Genomic DNA, 8,845 nt, shown 5'->3' with positions numbered 1-8,845 from the left:
TGGCCGGGCTCCAGGGTTTGATGGCTAGGGGCCAGGTTAGGGGAGGTGGGGGACAGAGCTCGCAACTAGGACGGCAGGCAGGCGGCCAAAGGTTGACTTGCGCAAGGCCTTCCTTGGGAAGAAATTTGGTGCAGATGGCAGAGGGATCAACTCGCAGGAATTGGGGATGGGGCTGGACTGGGGGCAGCCAGTGGAGGTATGGTGCTTGGGACCCCACTCCACCTCCAAGGATCCCCAAGTGCCACTCCCTACTCCTGAATTCCTGCATTGTCCAGCTGTGGATGGGGAAAGAACAGTGCTTACTCCCAACTCATTTCCCTTTTCTTTCTTTCTCTTTCTTTTTTTTCTTTTCTTTTTTTTTTTTTTAAAGACAGGGTCTTGCTCTGTCACCCAGGCTGAAATGCAATGGCATGATTCATGGCCCACTGCAACCTCAAATTCCTGGGCTCAAGTCATCCTCCTACCTCAGCCTCCCATGTAGATGGGACTACAGGTGCATGCCACCGCACCTGGCTAACTTTTTTATTTTTTGTAGAGTTGGGAGTTCTCACCATATTGCCCAGGCTGGTCTCAAACTCCTGGGCCCAAGCAATTCTCCCCAATCAGCTTCCCAAAGTGCTGGAATTACAGGCATGAGCCACTACACCTGGCCAATTTATTATGCACATTTTACAGATGAGAGAGGAAGATAGCTGAGGTTCCTAGAAAGGCTTTGGAGTCTAACTGATCTGATCAAGCTTTGCCTCTCGGAACCTCAGTTCCTTACTCGGGAACATGGTAATATTGATGATTGACCAGAGTTCTGAGAATTCTATGAGATAATGACATGAAGTGCCTAGAACACTATTCAAAACATGAGAGCTAGACTCAGTGTAAACTGAGGCTCAGAGACAGGACTTGATTTGGCCAGGGACGAGGGGTTAAGGGATCCCTCTTCCAAATCTCAGTATCTCAGACTCCGTAGTTCATGGAAAAATACATTTCCTGCTCAGGGCTGAGCCCCCCTCTCCCCTATACCTGCCAAGCACACCCACTGAGCTAGGGGTTCTTTTATCACAAATTCCTGTTCATCTTGATGACAACACCCCCGGGTGATAAGATGACCTCTGTCCTTTTGAGGACTTGTACAACTTCTTCTTCTTCTTTTTTTTTTTTTTTTTTTGAGACAGAGTCTCCCTCTGTTGCCCAGACTGGAGTGCAATGGTGCCATCTCACCTCACTGCAACCTCCGCCTCCCAGGTTCAAGCAATTCTCCTGCCTCAGCCTCCCAAGTAGCTGGGACTACAGGCGTGAAACAGCATGCCCAACTAATTTTTGTATTTTTAGTAGAGATGGGGTTTCACCATGTTGGTCAAGCTGGTCTCGAACTGCTGACCTCAGGTGATCCACTCGCCTCAGCCTCCCAAAGTGCTGAAATTACAGACATGAGCCACTGTGCCAGTTGACTTGTGCAACTTCTATGGTGTACTTTACATTTTTCCTGCTTTTGAGCATTTCTGAGAGCACTCATGTTTTCTTTTCTTTAACAAACACATTATCTTTACTTTTTTAGTATTTCTATTGAACAAGTGATACATGGTCATTGGAGGAAAATTCCATAACATATTAAAAACACACACAGACTAACTGATAAGATTCTTTCACTTCCCAAGTGACAGAATCCCAACCTAAACCAGCTTCATCCAAGAGGAATCTTTAGTTGACAATAACTGGCACAAGATTGCAGGAAAGACACCAGGGATTAGGGGCTTGGAGACTGGAACTGGAGATGTAGTACTCATAGGATTTGCTTTCTCTATCTTCTCTCCTTATCTTGATTTCTCTTCACACATTGGCCTCTTTTTCTCTCCAGTGTGGTCTTCTAGTTGGCAGGAAACATGGAGTGAGGCAGCCCCAGCTTTCCAATTAAACACAGTAGAAGGAAAGCAACTTCCCAATTTCCTGTCTCATTATCAGGGAAGGACTCTGGCTCTGCTTGAGTGGTAGAGTGACATGTTCACCCCTTGGCCTCCAAAACTGTTGCCAGGAGAATTAGAGTGCTGTATTGAGTGAGTGTACTGTAATGGGCAGCCATAAGGAATGGAAGAGGTATCTTGTCCAAAGGAATTAGGGGTGCAAAGGAAGCAAGAATAACACAACCCTCTCAGCCGGGCCCCCACCAACCAGAGACAGCCAGTGTTCACATTTTTAGTACAATTCTTCCAGATTTTTTGGATGCATATACATATACATCCTTCTGCAGCTCCCAGTCCCAATGAGCACATTTCAAGGTACTAATCAAAAAGTGAGTCAAGGGTCGGGCACGGTGGCTCAAGCCTGTAATTCCAGCACTTTGGGAGGCCAAGGCGGGCAGATCATCTGAGGTCAGGAGTTTAAGACCAGCCTGGCCAACATGGTGAAACCCCATCTCTACTAAAAATACAAAAATTAGCTGGGCATGGTGTTGGGCACCTGTAGTTCCAGCTACTTGGGAGGCTGAGGCAGGAGAATTGTTTGAACCCAGGAGATGGAGGTTGCAGTGAGCCAAGATTGCACCACTGTACTCTAGCTTGGGTGACAGAACGAGACTCCATCTCAAAAAAAAAAAAGAAAGAAAGAAAAATGGTGAGCCAAGGAAAGTCAGATGTTCTCAGGGAAAAGGGGGATTGTTTAAAAAAAAATATCAAAACAGTGCAGACATCTCCGTCAATTCTTTTATTTATTAATTATTATTATTATTGAGACAGGGTCTCATTCTTGTCACCCAGGCTGGAGTGCAGTGGCACCATCATGGCTCACTGCAACCTTGACTTCCCAGGCTCGAGTGGTCATCCCACCTCAGCCTCCCGAGTAGCTGGGGCTACAGGTGTGTACCACCATGCCTGGCTAATTTTTTTTATTTTTTTATTTTTTGTAGAGATCCGGGTCTCTACTTTCTCTGTTGCCCAGACTCCTCTGGAACTCTGGACTCAAGTGATCCTCCCGCTTTGGTCTCCCAGAGTGCCAGGATTATAGGCGTGAGTCAGTATGGCTGGCCGCCATCAGTTCTTGAACCTGACAGAAAGGAAGCTATTGAAAGAGTGAGTAGTTAAGATTAGAGAAAACGGAAGAAATCACAAGGAAAAGATGGACAGATTTTGTTTGTTTATTTATTTATTTATTTATTTATTTATTTATTTATTTATTTTTGAGATGGAGTCTCACTCTGTTGCCCAGGCTGGAGTGCAGTGGCGCGATCTCAGCTCACTGCAACCTCCACCTCCCAGATTTAAGCAATTCTTCTGCCTCAGCCTCCCGTGTAGCTGGGGCTACATGTGCTGGCCACCACACTTGGCTAATTTTTGTATTTTTAGTAGAGACAGGGTTTCACTATGTTGGTCAGGCTGGTCTCGAACGCCCGACCTTAGGTGATCCGTCTGCCTCAACCTCCCAAAGTGCTGGGATTATAGGCATGAGCCACTGTGCCTGGCTGACAGGTTTATTTTTAAAAATTCTCTGACTGGGCGTGGTGGCTCACTCCTGAATCCCAGCACTTAAGGAGGCTGAGGCAGGTGGATCACCTGAGGTCAGGAGTTCAAGACCAGCCTGGGCAACATAGTGAAACCCCGTCTCTACTAAAAGTACAAAAATTAGCCAGGTGTGGTGGCGCACACCTGTAGTCCCAGCTACTCGGGAGGTTGATGCAGGAGAATCGCTTGAACCCAGTAGGGGAGACTGCAGTGAGCCGAGATTGCACCATTGCACTCCAGCCAGGACAACAGAGCCAGACTCTGTCTCAAAATGAAAAAAAACAAACAAAAAAACCTTTAACTTTTGTTGCTTTTTGTCACTTTTTTTTTTTTTTTAGACGGAGTTTCGCTCTTGTTGCCCAGGCTGGAATGCAATGGCAGGATCTTGGCTCACCGCAACCTCCGCCTCCTGGGTTCAAGTGATTCTCCTGTTTCAGCCTCCCAGGTAGCTGGGACTACAGGCGTGCACCACCACGCCCAGCCAAGTTTTGTATTTTTAGTAGAGATGGGGTTTCACCATCTTGGCCAGGCTGGTCTCGAACTCCTGACCTCATGATCCACCTGCCTCGGCCTCCCAAAGTGCTGGGATTACAGGCATGAGCCACCGCACCTGGCCTATTACTTTTTTTTTTTTTTTTTTTTTTTTGAGACGGAGTCTTGCTCTGTCGCCCAGGCTGGAGTGCAGTGGCCGGATCTCAGCTCACTGCAAGCTCCGCCTCCCGGGTTTACGCCATTCTCCTGCCTCAGCCTCCCGAGTAGCTGGGACTACAGGCGCCCGCCATCTCACCCGGCTAGTTTTTTTTGTATTTTTTAGTAGAGACGGGGTTTCACCGTGTTAGCCAGGATGGTCTCGATCTCCTGACCTCGTGATCCGCCCGTCTCGGCCTCCCAAAGTGCTGGGATTACAGGCTTGAGCCACCGCGCCCGGCCTCTTTTTTTTTTTTTTTATACTTTTTTTCAAAAAGTGAAAACCCTACCCTACTCTGAAATGGTAGGCAACAATGAAAGGCAAACTTCAGACTGGGGAAATGTTTTATAGACAATGGCTTAATATTTTTATTATATAAACAACACACAGAATTGATAACAAACAGTAAGAACCCAATAAATGGTCAAAGGATACAGATAAAACACAACAAACACAAGACATTTTGTATCTCACTAGTAATACAAAAAAATACAAAGTAAAAGGTCATTTGCAGGGTTTCAGATTTGAAGTTTAAAAAGCTGGTAACACTGAAGGCTGATGTTGATGTGAGGAATGAGTAGTCCTATGTTCTGGTGGGAAAATGATTTGCTAAAAATCCTTTGGAAAGCAATTTGGCAATATGCAACAAAGGCTTAAATAATGTCGAGGTCTTTTGACCCAGGGACTTTTCTTCTGGCAATCAGTTTCGGAGAAGTAATCCTAAATTAGGACAAGGCTATATACTCCAAGATGTTTGAAGAATTTTTTTTTTTTTTTTTCCTGGGCTCACGCCTATAATCCCAGCACTTTGGGAGGCCGAGGCAGGGGGATCACTTGAGCCCAGGAGTCCAAGACCAGCCTGGCCAACATGGTGAGACCCTGTCTCTACTAAAAATACAAAAATTAGCTGGGCATGGTGGCACACGCATGTAACCCCAGCTACTTGGGAGGTTGAGGCAGGAGAATCACTTGAACCTGGGAGGCGGAGTTTGCAGTGATTTAGATTGTGCCACTGCACTCCAGCCTGGGTGACAGAGCAAGACCCTGTCTCAGAAAAAACCCAGAAAAACAAAACAAAAAACAATATTCCCTGAGCTTTTGATTAAAAGTTTTGATAAGAAATCACCATGTGAAACTTAAATTCCATTTGCTATCAAATGTATGGAGAGTATTTTCAATGTATTATTCCATTTTCCACATGAGATATTACTGAAACAGATTTTGGAGGACATCTACCAGTCTGCCACATTCCCCATCTCACTTGTATTTCTTTGCACCAACTTCACCCTCACTCCCTCTCATTAGTTCAACCTCCATGCTGCTCTGAGAGTGCTTTCTGATTCAGAGTGCTATTATGGCACTAGTCTGCTCACAAACCACCTATAGCTCCCTGTTACCTCAGAATGTGATTCTCAAACTTCAGTATGCACCAGGAATCACCTAGAAGGCATGTTATAATAGAGTGGCTAGGCCCCATACCCAGAGGTTTGTTTTTTTCTTTGAGACAGTCTCACTCTGTCGCCCAGGCTTGAGTGTAGTGGTGTGATCTCCGCTCACTGCAACCTCCACCTTCCAGGTTCAAGCAATTCTTCTGCCTCAGCCTCCCAAGTAGCTGGGATTACAGGTGCGTGCCACCATGCCTGGCTAAGTTTTGTATTTTTAGTAGAGACAGGGTTTCACCATATTGGCCAGGCTGGTCTTGAACTCCTGACCTCAGATGATCTGTCCTCCTTGGCCTCCCAAAGTGCTGGGATTACAGGTGTGAGCCACCGTGCCAGAGCTGTTGATTCAGTAGGTCTGTGGCCTGAGAATTTGCGTTTTTATCAAGTTCCCAACTGATGCTGTTGCTGCCAGTCCAGGGACCACACCTGGAGCACCATTGTCCTGGAGAATAAAGTCCATGCTCCTTAACCTGCCATTCAAACCCTTGCCCAGCCTGGTCTTCAGCCTACTTTCTAGCTTCATCTCTTATCCTTTCCTTTCCCCTCCACACACCCAGGGCTCCAGTCACACTGCAGTTCTCACTTCTCTCTAAGCAGGCCAGCTGTTCACACCTCTGTGCCTTGCTCCTTTTGTCTGGAATGTTACCTTCTGCCCAGCAATTTTCTTTCCACATCCTCCCTGAAGCCTTTCCTGACCCTCTAAGCTGTTGTTAAGTCTTTCTGTGCCCCAGGTCCCTGCCAACTTTGCACAGTCTCTTTTTTTTTTTTTTTTTTTTTGAGATGGGGTCTCGCTCTGTCCCCCAGGCTGGAGTGCAGTGGCGCGATCTTGGCTCACTGCAAGCTCCGCCTCCCAGATTCACGCCATTATCCTGCCTCTGCCTCCTGAGTAGTTGGGACTAAATGTGCCCGCTACCACGCCCAGTTAATTTTTTGTATTTTTAGTAGAGAAGGGGTTTCACTGTGTTAGCCAGGATGGGCTCAATCTCCTGACCTCGTGATCCGCCCACCTTGACCTCCCAAAGTGCTGGGATTACAGGTGTGAGCCACCGCGCCCAGCCTACACAGTCTTCTTATTGCTCTTGCGGCCTAGTGTTTTGATTGTCTGTCTAGCTGTGTGCCCATCTCTGGAGCCTTAGTCACCTCCATAGCTCTCAGCCATGGCAACAGGGTCACTGAGTGAGGGAACAAAAGTATAATGAGGAAGTGGAGGGGTGTGGATGACTGAATAAGTGAATGGAGTAATTAGGTAAGTGAAGAAATGGGGAGTTTATTGATACCTAAGCGAGTGAGTTACAGTCTACTGGGCTTGGTTCTTTCCATTGAGTCCTGAGCTAGAGGCCAAGAAAGAAATTTATTCCCTGACCACATTTCCACAAAGTTCCTGTCATCACTTTCTTTTCAGCGGGGGCCAATTGGGACCCAGAGCACTCAGTGCCTAGAGTACTCAGGAGCAGACAGGGGCTGGGGACCCACTGTGGGTCAGAGCCTACCCTCCCCATTCGCACTCACCCTGGTGTTGCTGAAAGTCAGCTGTAAGGCATTTGGGACTCTGGGGAGGTCATGTTGTGCAAAACAGATGCTTTCTAGGGCCAAGACACAAAAGGCTTCGCCTCCAAACTGGTGATAAGGAATCAGAATTGTTTTGAGTTAAATTTGGAGATTTGAGGTACTGGAACTAATCTGCCCTCATCATGAGAACCCAGCTTCCTCCACACTCATAAAGGAGGCATCTTTTGGCTCCAGCAGACACTCTGATATGATTGTAAGAACTTTGCCAGGGATGGTGCTACCTGGGGGCAGCAACTATTCCTACATCAAGGCTGCATGGCCTCAGTAAGGCACAGCATCTCTTTGAGCTTCTGTGTCATCTGCAGGCTGGAATATTACTCCTTGGAGGTGCGTGGTAAGCATCAGATGGGAGGGGTGGGTAAAGGGCCTGGCACAGTGCCAGGCAGATAGTAGGTATGCAGCAGAGAACAGCTAGAGTGCTCATGACTGATCCTTGAAAGTTAAGTTTCTTCTCTGGTGAACTAGGCCCAGTCGGTCTTCTAGGGTTCTTCCTTCTATTTATATCTGTCTTCCTTCTTTCACAATTCTATCCAATTTTAGGACGTCAGCTCTCATCCCACCTCCTCCGCAAAACTGTCTCTGTTCTTGGAACTCTCTACCAACAACGCCCACTATACTTATGGTGTGGCCCAGTGAACATGGAATTGAGTAGTTAAGAGGAGGGGGTCTTCGAGCAGAGCTGCCGTGTATGGCTGCATAGGTTGGGCACTGCCCAAGTATAGGGAGTACCATTCACATACACTGTAATGGGAGTGGGGACCCAGTGAGTTGTAATGAAGAGGCTCTCTCTGCAAGCCAAATGGCCTGAGTTTGAATGTTGGCTCAACCACTCAATTGCTTGACAAAGCAAGGTATGTAACCTCCTAAGGCTCAGTTTCCTCATCTGTGAATGGGATGTTATTATGGGGTAGCTGATACCTACCCCATAATATTAGGTAGTTGAATGAGTTCAAAACAGTGCCTGGTACATACTAACATTTACTGAGCACTTAATTGCATTATCATTATGATTATAGTTGGTTTTTCATCATTGCATGTGTGGGTGTCTTTTCTCTCTGAGAAGGCTGTGAGCAACCTGGGGACAATGAGTCACTGAGAAATTGCAGCAGCTTGGCCCAGCACCTAGTGGGAGGCAGGGCCTCATGCTGTCCTCTCTCTCAGGATGCTACTTCATCTTTCTTTTTGCCAAAATTCACTTGTAAGAGTTAGGCCTTTTTTAGTTACAAATCACAAAACTCTAAAGCAAACTAGTTTAAGCCAGAAGAAGTCTTTGTGGGCTGATATATGTGGGAAGTCTAAGGGAGGATCCGGTGGCTTCAGGAATAGCTGGATGCAGCGCTTCTCCTTCTCCTGGCTCTGCTTTTCTGAGCTGGCTTTATTCTCAAGCAGGTTTTTCCCCATGGGAGGAGCGCAGGTCACTGGGGTAGCCTGAGCTTATCATCTGTGGCTTATGGTCCAAAAATAAGTGAAATTCTCCTCTCAGCATCCATAGAGCAATATTATGGAGGGCCTCGAGTGACCCAACTTGGGTCACATGCCTGCTTCTGGGACTAATCATTGTGGCCAGAGGGATTGGCACTTGACTGGCTGTGGGGAAAAGAAAGAGATCAGCCTGTTACTGTGTCTATATAGAAAGAAGTAGACATAAGAGACTCCAT

At 46.8% G+C, this 8,845-nt stretch overlaps 1 protein-coding gene across 3 annotated transcripts in view; it reads left to right on the top strand.

Moving 5' to 3' along the window:
• Positions 1-8,845, top strand: part of OGG1 (8-oxoguanine DNA glycosylase) — a 38,852-nt gene that overhangs the window by 21,415 nt on the left and 8,592 nt on the right. The gene's annotated exons all lie outside the window — the stretch shown is intronic.

The sequence above is a fragment of the Chlorocebus sabaeus genome, chromosome 22, assembly GCF_047675955.1.
Source record: "Chlorocebus sabaeus isolate Y175 chromosome 22, mChlSab1.0.hap1, whole genome shotgun sequence".
Classification (NCBI taxonomy): Eukaryota; Metazoa; Chordata; class Mammalia; order Primates; family Cercopithecidae; genus Chlorocebus; species Chlorocebus sabaeus.
The sequence above is the reverse complement of the archived record's forward strand: the minus strand, read 5'-3'. Positions and strand labels throughout refer to the sequence as shown.